This window comes from Pyxicephalus adspersus, chromosome 1 (assembly GCF_032062135.1).
Source record: "Pyxicephalus adspersus chromosome 1, UCB_Pads_2.0, whole genome shotgun sequence".
Taxonomy (NCBI): Eukaryota; Metazoa; Chordata; class Amphibia; order Anura; family Pyxicephalidae; genus Pyxicephalus; species Pyxicephalus adspersus.
Window position 1 is genome coordinate 57,197,691 of NC_092858.1, and position 11,890 is coordinate 57,209,580.

Below are 11,890 nucleotides of genomic sequence, written 5' to 3' on the forward strand. Positions count from 1 at the left end.
AATTTTTTTTGCTTTGTTTGTGATTAACGCACAGTGAGGATTTTATACAGTAACCTATTATTATGTTGAGACAAACATCTGTCTTAATTGCATTCATTAAAAAAATGTACATGTTCCGACTTACATACAAATTCAACTTAAGAACAAATCTACAGTCCCTATCTCGTATGTAACCCAGGGACTACCTGTACAGATATTACTCTTACTGGTCATGATGATGGATACATGGCTAAGCCATTCTTGTTTTATTGAAGTTATTGGAAACATAGGAACAGGAAATTGAGTTGTAACCATGAAGTTCCATTAAGACATTACACAAGAAGTAAACAAATCATTTCTAAGTATATATTAGTTTTGTACAGAACTAATATTTACAGTATAATAAAAATAGTACAGTATATGAAAATAGTTGTTACATACTGGTAGGTATTGAATACTCAGTGCAGTATTTATATCTAACCTGTTATTTATACCTGTTATAACGTGTGTTGGTAATGGTAATCATAAATTAATCTATTAAAAATATGAAATTAAATATATAAGACAGGCCCATAGCATATTTTCAGGGCATAGGCATGATCAAAAGTATGAAATGTAAGGCCTTGAATGAAATGCCAATGCTTAACCAAAAGCAATTTCCCAATTTCTATAGAAAAACATGCTCTCAGCCTTGGAAGGCTAGTTGCACCATTCCAGCACTCAGGATGCCCCTAGAACATGGGGGCACAAGGAATCATCTCTGGGAGTACAAGAATTGGCTAATACCAAGTAGGCCTACTAGGCAGGCAGGTGGTACTACAGTGGTGGCAAAGGCTATCATAAGTCCAAATCATTAAGTGGGAACAGGTCAGAAAACAGAGCCAAGGTCTTACATGAAAAAGTCTCAATGTCAGAATACAGGAAAAGGTTGGTCCAGGCAGCAAACAGGTGGAGGATAACAGAAAACAAAGGTCAGTGACAAGTATCTGTCAATACCGTACCCATAGCAGGACAGGAACTGTCATAGGCAATGAGCATCTGGTCTTAGCAGGTAACAGCAAGGCTGCAGTGCACAGACCCCCTTCACCGGTGTGCTCCATTTTGTGCCCTAGGTTTAACTTAGAATCAAAGTAGTTTTTTTTTTCTTTTTGAATTCTCAGATAAAAATAAGTTCCCAAGAAGGTTTATATTCGGTATGCTAACTTCTAGACAAGCATTTCCTGAAACACAAACTTTGTATATAATTACAAGTGATTACAGGTCACTGACAAAAGTTGTGCACAACACTCACATATAATAAAGGCACATGCTGTAAGGTCTTTATATCAGAAAAGTTTACTTGTATTGAAGGTAAACATGTTACATTTGCAAAAGGGTGCCACTACTGTTTTACCACTACTTAGAACCATAACCACCCCCTTTTTATTATTAGTTATGTAAAATAAAATGAAAATTAAAAACATTTATGTAAAATAAAAAAGCAACATCAATGTAAATATTTTTAAATCTGTCTTAAATATATATATATAGATGTGCACTTTTCCTACTGTTGTAATTTCTTTATGAATGCATTCACATATTGTTTTGCACAAAATGACATTCATCTGCTGTGAACAATGCTGTTAAGGATAATTATCTTTAGTCTTTATATTTCCCATACTCTTTGAAGTTGAAAAGAAATAATGAGTTCAGCTGTTGTGTTTTCCTGGGGCAATTAAGAAACAACAATAACTCAGTATTCAGTTATTCAAGACAGTTCCCTTAGCTTTTGTTTGTTCCACTGGTTGTTGACTGTTTGTTAATTCATACAAGGTAAAGGGCAAAGCTAGTATACATTAAAAATGTACAGTAAATTTAAAGGGAATTCATCAATGTTTAGTCAGACACTTTAATTGCACAGTCTGGAATAGGGATGAGGGAGCGAAATTTTAAAATTCGATCTTGCGGCAAATTGGGCCATTCTTGCTTACCGAACATGTAGGCGAGAAAGGCCTGTGTAAATTCGGCCATTGAAATCAAATTTTTTGGGACCTGCAAGAGCAATCAGGGAAGCCCAGCTGACAGCTCCTTTGGGCAAGCCTTCATTTCACCTCTAGTGCCTGGGGGTTGTGCACAGGAAGATTCCCACGGCTCCATTCATAAATCTTCTTCCCATTGTTCCGTGAAATCGGTTCACCGAAATTTTGTGGACCCATCGGAAGTTCGAAGAAATTTTTAGGAGAATGTCAGAGGCATTCTCGCTCAACCCTAGTCTGGAATGTTCAATCTTAAAGATTTAATTTGATTATCTTGCAACTAACTTTTTTTAAACAAATACTCATTGATTCTTGTGCATTCCTATTCTCAAGTATAAGTCTCAAGTTAAATCTTAAGCATTTAAATAAATAGGAAAAGAACACAGCAAGCCGAGAGAGACGATCACTTGACCTGTCAAAGTCATGCCACCTAGTAAACCCCCCATCACAATGTATTCCCTGCAGTATAAGGATATCACATACTCCACACCATAAGCTGATTCCTATGAATAAAACATTATATGCAGGTGCAGTGTGGCCTATTTACTGCAGTGTTATGCGAAAATAAATAGCAATATATGTTTTTTGTTATATATCTATTATATATATAAATGTATATTGTATATATATATTTTTTATATATTTAAGCGTATTTTACAATAATACCATAAGTAAATGTTCTGTCAGCATTGCTAAAATAAATCATATTTCAAGCAAAAAGTATATTTTTTGCCAGAGATAAACATATGCTTCTTGTTAGTTTCTTCATATGGCTACAAACCTTGGCACCCTTGATCACAAGGTCTCTGACAACCAGAAGCATTGTGTGAGTCTATTGTTTTCAGTAGGACACCATGCCTAGGAGACCTGCATTTTTCACAACCAGAACAAAAATCATGCATATGTAATGAGCAAAGATACCTGCTACATGTACTTATATAATTACAACTCTTTACAGAAATACACATTTTGCAAAGTTAGCACTGAATAAAATTTGCATTAGCAGAAGCTATAGTGGACCATGTATATATTCACACACAACCATATGTGATATAATGTATAATAATGAGTCCCTTGTCAACAAGCTAAGTACCTTTAATTATATCATTACAGTCTAATATTTTACAAGTTTTCAGTATAATAACAGATGCTGAAGAATTGGTCATAAGTAGTGTATTATGCATACATTAATGTAAAAGTGTTTCTAATATTCCTTAAATGATGCCCAGAGCAGAATAAACTCTGCATTACATGGTTCCTATACTTTCCTTCTGATAGTATTTAAAGTAGATCTAGTGGAAATAAAATACACCACTGAAAATAAAAAATCTGTATTATTCATTTCTAACCCAAAGCTCCCTGTAGTATTGTCTTTCCGCCATTAGATTGCACCAGTTTTGAGGGTTAGATGATGGCCAGCATAATTTGTTTTCAAATATTTTTACTTATAATTTTTAGAAGAAAGAAAAGATAAATGTATACATTTTTGTTATTGAAAATTGTATTGGGATGAATAGACAAAACATTAATTAAAGGAGGGGTAGCTTGTAACATAAGTGCTATGTCATGGGTTAACAAAAAATCACCCTTTAGAGATTTGAATGGAGAATTCCAAATATTCCTGATACACTAGAAAAGAAGGAGATAGCCTGAAAAAGGGGCCCGCAACAAAAGGATGAGGAAACAGGTAGACATAAGGAGTAAGATAAGAATAACTTACACAAGGATGGGGTGGGAATGGGGAATATTGGGGACAGGGGGAACTTGAAAGAGCCGAGGATTATATGGACAAAAGTCTATGGTTGAAAGAGGGTGGAAGGAAATTGTAGATCCACAGGCACAATACAGAGGCATATTTGGGCATGGTGTTGGAGGATTGGGTTGTCCATTTCTCCATAGCTACGGTAGCATTCGGTAGACAAGTCTCTTTCTTTACAGTTTTCTATTATGGGTTATCGCCAGGCTTTGGCTAATGTTTTTTTTTGCAGCTGTCAAAAGAGAGGGAAGCAGATCTGTGTTTGAGTAGAGCAAGAATGCGAAATCTGTTTAGGAGGGCATGGTATTTTTGTGGTGAGGAGCCTAAAGACCTTAGCCCAAAATGGCCAGCATAATTTACGGATTCTTGCCCATCAGCCTGCTCAGAATACAATGGCACTAAACAGTGACCATGGGAGGTGTGATTTTAAGCAAAAGTTTAGATCTAGAGTTCTATTTAATTACATATATCAACATGCTTACTACCCTTTGTTTGTAGGTCGATGAGGAAAATATAAATATGTATATTTTTTTTGTATTGTGAATTGATTACGAAGTGCACTATACACTAATACCACTGGAATATTATTTACAAAATCATTGTGAAGTTAATTATTTTTAGTGACCAAGTTCAAGATTATCTTCATTATACATTTTGTACAAATATCAGAGTAATATATTCTGTATTTTATCTTTGTGTTTATTTTTTGAAAACATGGCATACATTTGCTAGAAAATGCACACGCATTTATATGATTGTGTTTATTATTGAATCTACAAAATTGCTTCTTATGCTGGGATAAAATTAAACATCATCCATACTCTCCAATTAAAGAGTGCCCCAATAGCCAAATTATCCTGATAAATGGTGGAATGCTTGTTTAGCATTACCAGGCAATAAGCCTAAAGCAAAGCATCTGCTATACATTTTTCTCATCTAGAGTAGATTCACAGAATTATGTCATTTTACAGTAATGGAAAGAACTAATATGTGTAGGTGGAAGTATGCAGCTTTCACCAATATTATCAGCTACACAGATAAGAACATTTATGTAGTTTTTCTGTAAATCAAAGTTTAAGTTTAGTTGAGTAAAAATTATTGTAAAGCTGCCACTAACTTTTGAACTATTTGTAAAGGCCTAGAACATGGTATTTTCAGCAAAATTACCGTGAGGGTCAGAGAAATCTAAAAAAAGTGTCCTAAGTTAATATATACAACTGACAACTACAGTGATTTTGAATACTATATTCAGGGCTTTGGAGTCAACTGAAAAGCTTTAAAGCTGTGTTTCACTAACTAAACTTATTAAGCTTATTAAAAAAGAAAAAAAACAAAAAAAAACTAGAACATGTTTCCGTAGGTCTTCTTGATCCTTAGCTGGAAAATTTGCTGCATTTTAGTAATATTTTCACAAAATGCATGTTTTGCACAAAATTTAGCAAAATAAATGTCCCTGTTTACGTTTGAAAATCGTGTCTTTTTCTTTTTTTTTCAAATATTTTTGTATATGAACTTTATTGGGAAGGTTCAAGGACATTAAAAATTACAAACAGTGCAGAAGTCATGGACAAAACAGTTGTACAACAATACAGTGAACAAGTGTCATATAACATCAGTATTTATGTACACACGGAAAATTTCCAGCCCTGGGGAACACAACTCGTATTTTAATAATAATGGAGAAAAAAAAAGGGGGGAAAAATCTATTGCAGAGGTGAGAAGGGGGCTATTGAGGTTAAAGTAGAATAGGGGGAGGGGGTGTAGGGGGTGGGGAGCTCAGTGCTGGGACTGGAACATCAGAACAGTAAATGAGTACTATCTGCTTCCTATATTTGAAACAAAAGTGTGCTATGTTGAGAAAGCAGATAAAGGTGCACTGTACAGATATTAGCAAATCTTACATGATAGCTTGGGGGGTTGTCAGGTAATCGGGTGATTCTCGGAACAGAACCCAGTAGAACCATCGCTAGTTATGTTTGTCTTCTGTGCCTTTTATAGATGCGGTCAGGTCCTCCGTTATGTACATATCATTAATCCTTTGGATCCATTGTGAAATGGTGGGGGTAACTTTTTGATGCCACAATGCAGGTATACAGGTTCGTGCCTGAATGGACGATCCTCAGGCATTTCCAAAAGACATGCAGAAAGGTACCCCGTTCCTCACTGCATCTCCAACCTATATCTGAGGCCTCCAGGAACATGAAATGTATTCGAGAGGACATTCTATACCACCTAGTTAGAATTTTATAGCTGGTTTCTTGATACGCAGAACTAACCAAGGAAGATTGGGCTATGGACAAGACATGGTCTTTTTTGGATTTCGAAAAAGTTATATTTAAATCCTGAGCCCATTTTACTCACTATGGTAGGATGTAGTCAGTTTCAGGTGCAATTAGGATAGAGTATAAGTAGGAAGTTCCGTGAGTGATCTACGATATTCAGTCAGGGGAGGTAATGAGTGGACAAAATGATGTAGTTATCTTATTCTCCAGAAACCCAGTGGCGAATAGAGAAGGTCCAAATTCATCTCCACCAGGGATGGCCATGACGTCCTTTGTAGAAAAAAGCTGACATCTCATGGACCCTGGTCAGCTACTCTGCGAAATGTAGAGTCTTTCACTCTAGGTTGGAAGTGGGCGCTTCCCATAACCAGCATAAGTGGAGACAAGGGAGGGGAGATGTTGCAAGAGGTAGGTTGACCACTGACTGAGGAGTGGACAGAGACAGCACTCTATGGTAGAGCATTCAGCGGAATTTGCGCCGCTACATGCTCAAACTTATTCCACTGTTTCAGCTCAGCATGTCTGCTCCACTCCACCATTCTAGCTAAATGTGTTGCAGTGTAGTATAAAGAAGGGTCTGGGACTCCTACTCCCCCCTGACTTTTTGTTAGTCTAAAAAGCTGAAAACTCAGTCTGGGTTTCTTGTGTGCTCATATGAATTACGTGAATATCTCCTTCAAATTTTCAAAAACAATGTTGGGATTTTGTTCAGCAATGCTTGAATCACATATTGCAATTTGGGTCGGAGTGTCATCCGGGTAGTAGTGTCAATGGCATTGCATCTGCCAAACTACTAAAACAATTTTAAATGCCACTGCGAGAGTTCATTTTTAAAGTTGTTCAGTACGGGGATGAAGTTCAGTGCATATAGTCTACTCAGATCTTTACAAATCCATACACCCAGATAGTGGATTGAGTCAGAAGACAACCAAAACAGGAAGGACTCCCTGAGGGTTTGATACATAGCTTGCGGAATAGAGATATTGAGGGATTCTGATTTCTGATAGTTGATTTTAAAATGAGAGAGAGTACCATAATGTCTGAATTCTTCTATAAGACTAGGCAGAGATGTTACCGGTAGAACAAAAAATCATCAGGCGGCTGTTTTACAAGAAGAGCCACCAATCAGAATGCCTTATATGTTAGGGTTCTGCCTAATCCTACAAAAGAGAGGCTCTAACGTAAGTACAAATATCAAAGGTGAGAGGGGGCAGCCCTGTCTAGTGCCGTTAGAGATCAGACAAAACTCTATTACCTTCACTCTAACCGATGGGAGGGAGTACAAAGCTAGTATGCGTGAGACCATTTCATCCCCCAGGCCAATATGTCTCAGGGTTTGCTCTATAAAACACCAATTCACCCTATCGAAGGCCTTCTCTGCATCAGTTGAGAGGAGCATAGGTTGGTGCCTTTTAGTTGCGCCCAGTGAATCAGATCTAGTGTTTTAGTTGTGTTGTCCCTTCTCTCCCGGTTGGGCACAAAACCCACCTGGTCCGGGTGTACTAGATTAGGTAGGAATGGGGTGGGACGCTCAGCTAAAATTTTTGCATATAGTTTCACGTCTAGTTTCATTTAGTAGAGAGGGAGTATAACTAGCGCATGTAGTGGGGTCCTTTCCTTCTTTTGAGATCACGGGTATATGGGCTTCTATTATATCTTTGAGTACCGGGCTTTGTGGGGATAAACTGTTAAAGGCCTCCACAAAATGTGTAAAATTTTGTAGAATTTATAATATTTTAATGTCAGGCCATCGGGACCAGGTGCTTTTCCAGTTGCAGATGTTTGAATCATCCAGGAAAGTTCCTCTGAAGAGATAGGCCTCTACAGTGACTGTCATTGCTGGTCAGGAATAAATGGCATTCCAGCAGTAATCAAATAGTCCTGTATCCAGTCAGCCTGAGTCTCATTTAGGGGGGACCTGCGGGGAGATTGTAGGTTATATAGACATTCATAGAATCTTCTAGAATGTATTAAAGATGTCTCTCTTTGCTCTTTGCTTGCACAAGGTGTTTGCCAGACTCCTGCTGCATTTATTGTCGAATTCAAAAAACGATCCCCGGCATTTGGTCAAGGTGGCTTTGGCCTTAGTATGGAAGAGATTTCAAAGCTGTTTTCTAGCCCTTTGCAATTTCGGTAGGGTATCCCCAGATACATTCCCTTATGAGTCGACTCAAAATCATGAATTTTCTGAATTACCTTCACCGTTTGGGTCTCCCTTTCTTTTTTCATATGTGTGCCATGTTTAATTAGGATGCCCCTGACAAATGGTTTGTGTGCCCAAACTGTGACCGGGTGAGAGTCCGGGGTAGTATTCTCTTTAAAATAAAGTGACAGTTGCGTGGTTATGTCATTATTCACCAGAGGGTCCACAAGTAGACTCCTGTTTAAACGCCAGAATCTTTTCCCTCCCACTGAGTCAGAAATATGTAGGTCCAGTTTGATAGGGGTGCGGTCTGATAGGGTGATGTTGTTTTTTCGTGAGCTCCCACATTTAGATAGCTCAGTATGGTGGACTAGTAAAATGTCAATGCGTGAGTAAACCTGGTATACTGTGGAGTAGTAAGTGAAATCACAAGTCAATGGATTGTGAATTTGCCATATATCGCATAGTTGATGCTTGTTAAATATCTTACGGAGTTTCTTTTTTACGGGGAAGCTGCCTCTACTGCTGGAACTGCCCGAGGATCCCAAGATCAGAGTTTGTAAAGCGCCATTTGAATAAAGGTTATTTGATTAAAGATGAATAAAGATTATATGAGACTCTGAGGAGGTGAAAGACCCATTGGTAGTTGTGGTCCATTAGTCTTGGAATTTTATCTGAGCGGGTGAGTCTCCTGTAAGAACGCCACTTGCGCCTTCAACCTGTGGGGATTGTGCAAAATAGCTGACCTCTTTTCAGGGATGTTAGGCCCTTTAGTGTTAAGTGACACCACTTATAGAGCCAGCATTCTTCAAGCAAAATGGGAATACAATGAAGCAGCACTGAGGGGAATATGATAGTAGGCTTGATCAGGAGGAGAGAAGTGCAAAAAAGTTATTAAACCTAGAACTAAGGGAGTCGATCTACCACCTGTCCCTAACAACAGTGTAAGGACTTCCCACTTGGGGGATATGAAATGTATTACTGTCTGGGTGGGGCTAAATCCCAGCCCCGCTCTATTAATATATGAGAAATAACATGTCAAGTGGCACCAGAACAAAGTACAACAAATAGCGTAAATACTATAACATTGGTAGCATGTAAATTGCCAAATTCTAGCCGCGTGCATCAAAAAACAATTCTCGGTCTCTCAAGCTTGAGGTCTTTGGCATATTCTCAATATGGTGGCTTCCTTGGCTGTTACAGACTTTTGGGGGTCTCCCACAACAAGTTGGGATTACCCAACTTAAACAGACTTCCCACAGCAAGGAAATACCATCACATGGGTACACACATAATACATAATGTCATCTTTGGCAATCAGTAGCATGGAGGATTTTAAGTTAAACATAGACAAATATAAATAAACTAAGAAGTAAATCATTATACTCATCCAACCCACTCTTGTGTGCAGTAGAAGAAAAAAGGTCCCTGAGACGAAAGTATGAACTCCAAAGGGAAAGAAAAAAAAAACAAATATTAAGGAAGTGTCACTGGATCAAAGAAAAACAGCAAAAAAAATCCTCAATTCCAAGATTGGCTGACCGGGGTTTGTAGAGGAGGCCGGTTAGTCCTCGCCATCTCTCACTGGATGGGGTGAACAATGGCAACTGCGAGAAACAGAATGCATTTGGTGTCTTCTACATTTACAGAGCAGCTCAGTTGTCATATCATACCACTCGAGAGTGCCAACCAATCAGAAACCTTGATCATCTCCGTATTCAGAAATTGAAAAAGTTACAGTAGTTGGTCATGAGAGCGCAGAGAAAACGTGGAACCGATGTGTATCAGCAGGTGAAATGTGTGACCTTATTTGTAAGTCACATAAAATTCTTTAATGCATTCCAAAAGCGGGCGGAGAAGTCTCCTTTTCTTTAGTGGAATGGAGTGGAATTGGCCAGGTCGGGAAGCACAGTAATCTGAGCACCATCAAAGGCCCTTGGAACCAAGCTTTTCTGAGGATTTTTTCTTTTATTGTATAGAAATGGACTCTGCAAACTACATCGTGGGCTGATTCAGAGTCTGGTCATCTTGGGCCCTGGGTCCTGTGTACCTGGTCAATTACAATCAGTGATGTAGGTGGCTTTTCAAGGAGAGGATTTAATATGGCTGCCACTGTGGCCTTAAGATCTGGGCCCATGATAGCTTCCTTAAGGCCTTTAATTTGCAGGTAATTGCGCCTTTGTTGTTTTTCCTGCACCTCCACCTGAAGCATAAGTGAGGACACCAAGCTTTGTAGCTTTCTATGGGAGTTCTCCATAACTTGTTAGCAGGTTGCCAATGTATTAGAATCAGATTCTAGGAACATCACCCTAGTATCTAGGGCAGAGGTATGCAGGCGGATTTCCTCCAGTTCTCTCCGTAGGGCTTCCTCCAACCTGGTTGCCAAGCTTTTAATATCTGCTTTAGTGGACAGGGTGTGTAAGATCGTATAATTATCCACATGGACGACTTGAGTTATGGCAGAAGCAGCGGGGGATGTGCCCACAATGGAGTGGGGTGATCTGGTAGTGTAGGTATCTGCAGTGGGTACAGCAGAAGTAAATGGAGTCCTCTCTTGAGAGGGAAAAGGAGGCTGTACTACCATGCCTCTTGGTGTACTGTCAGGGCTGCTAGGCTGTGGCTGAGAGGATTGAATAGGAGGCCAGTGGGAAGCAGGAGGATCTGCTTCAGGAACAGGTGTTGCAGAATCACTTTCAGAGACCTGGGGGTATGTGAGAGTGAAGGAATTGCTGGAATGCCCCAAAGAAAGTCTCTCTGTGTGCTGTTACCCTCCATCCGCTGTTCCCTGTGGCTTGGGGAGTCATGTACTGGCATCATCTTTGATTGTTCAGCTCCAGAAGAATGGAGTTCAGACTTGTTGAAATAGGAATGGAGCCCAGCTTTCTCCTTGCCTGGGCCTGGGCTGGGATTTTCTCCTTTCTAGGCATATACCAGGTGTGGTCTTTGGTGCCTGTATACAGGCCAAGGCTGAGAAAAGAGCAAGACTGAGAAGGAAGCTCCTAGATAGCACGTCCTCACGCCGCCATCACGAAGCAACAACCCCTTTTTTCTGTTCTTTAAGGTTTTAACTTTGAGAAAAATACAGCATTCATACAGTTGTTGCCTACACTCCTTTCTGTCATTTTTTCACAGCATCTCAACATTTTGCAAAAGTACAAAAAAAATGCCTTCTCATCCCTAATAAAGAATAAGTTTTCTTCCTATTACTAATGTGGCAACTTCTGATGGGCACTTTTGCTCTTACTAGTTTCCTTATACTTACCATACTATTAAAAATACAGGGACAGGTTTCATGGTAAATTTCAATTATTATTTTGTGATTTTAGATCTGCAATATACTGTCAGCTCTCATGCAAAGTAACACAAAAGCTGAGGATAACCCTTTTCTTTTCTGACAGTATGGGTTTGATTTAAAAATTTTGCAGTTTGCAACTTCCAATACATTTAGGCAGAAGAGCTCCAAAGTGGCTGGCAACTGGCCAGTTTTTGCGTTATATCACTGTATGGTTTACAATATAAACATTGTGAGCCACTGGTACATGAAAAGGTACATAAAAGACAGCATTACCAGTTCTCCCCCTAATAAACCAACAGTATTTACACAACATATAATGTTTACATTTACCAGTGTTTGAAGTTAGCAAGGTGGACATTGGTTTTGACTTCAATTAGGAATGGCATACTACAAACACTTGGTGAACATGCAACTACCGTA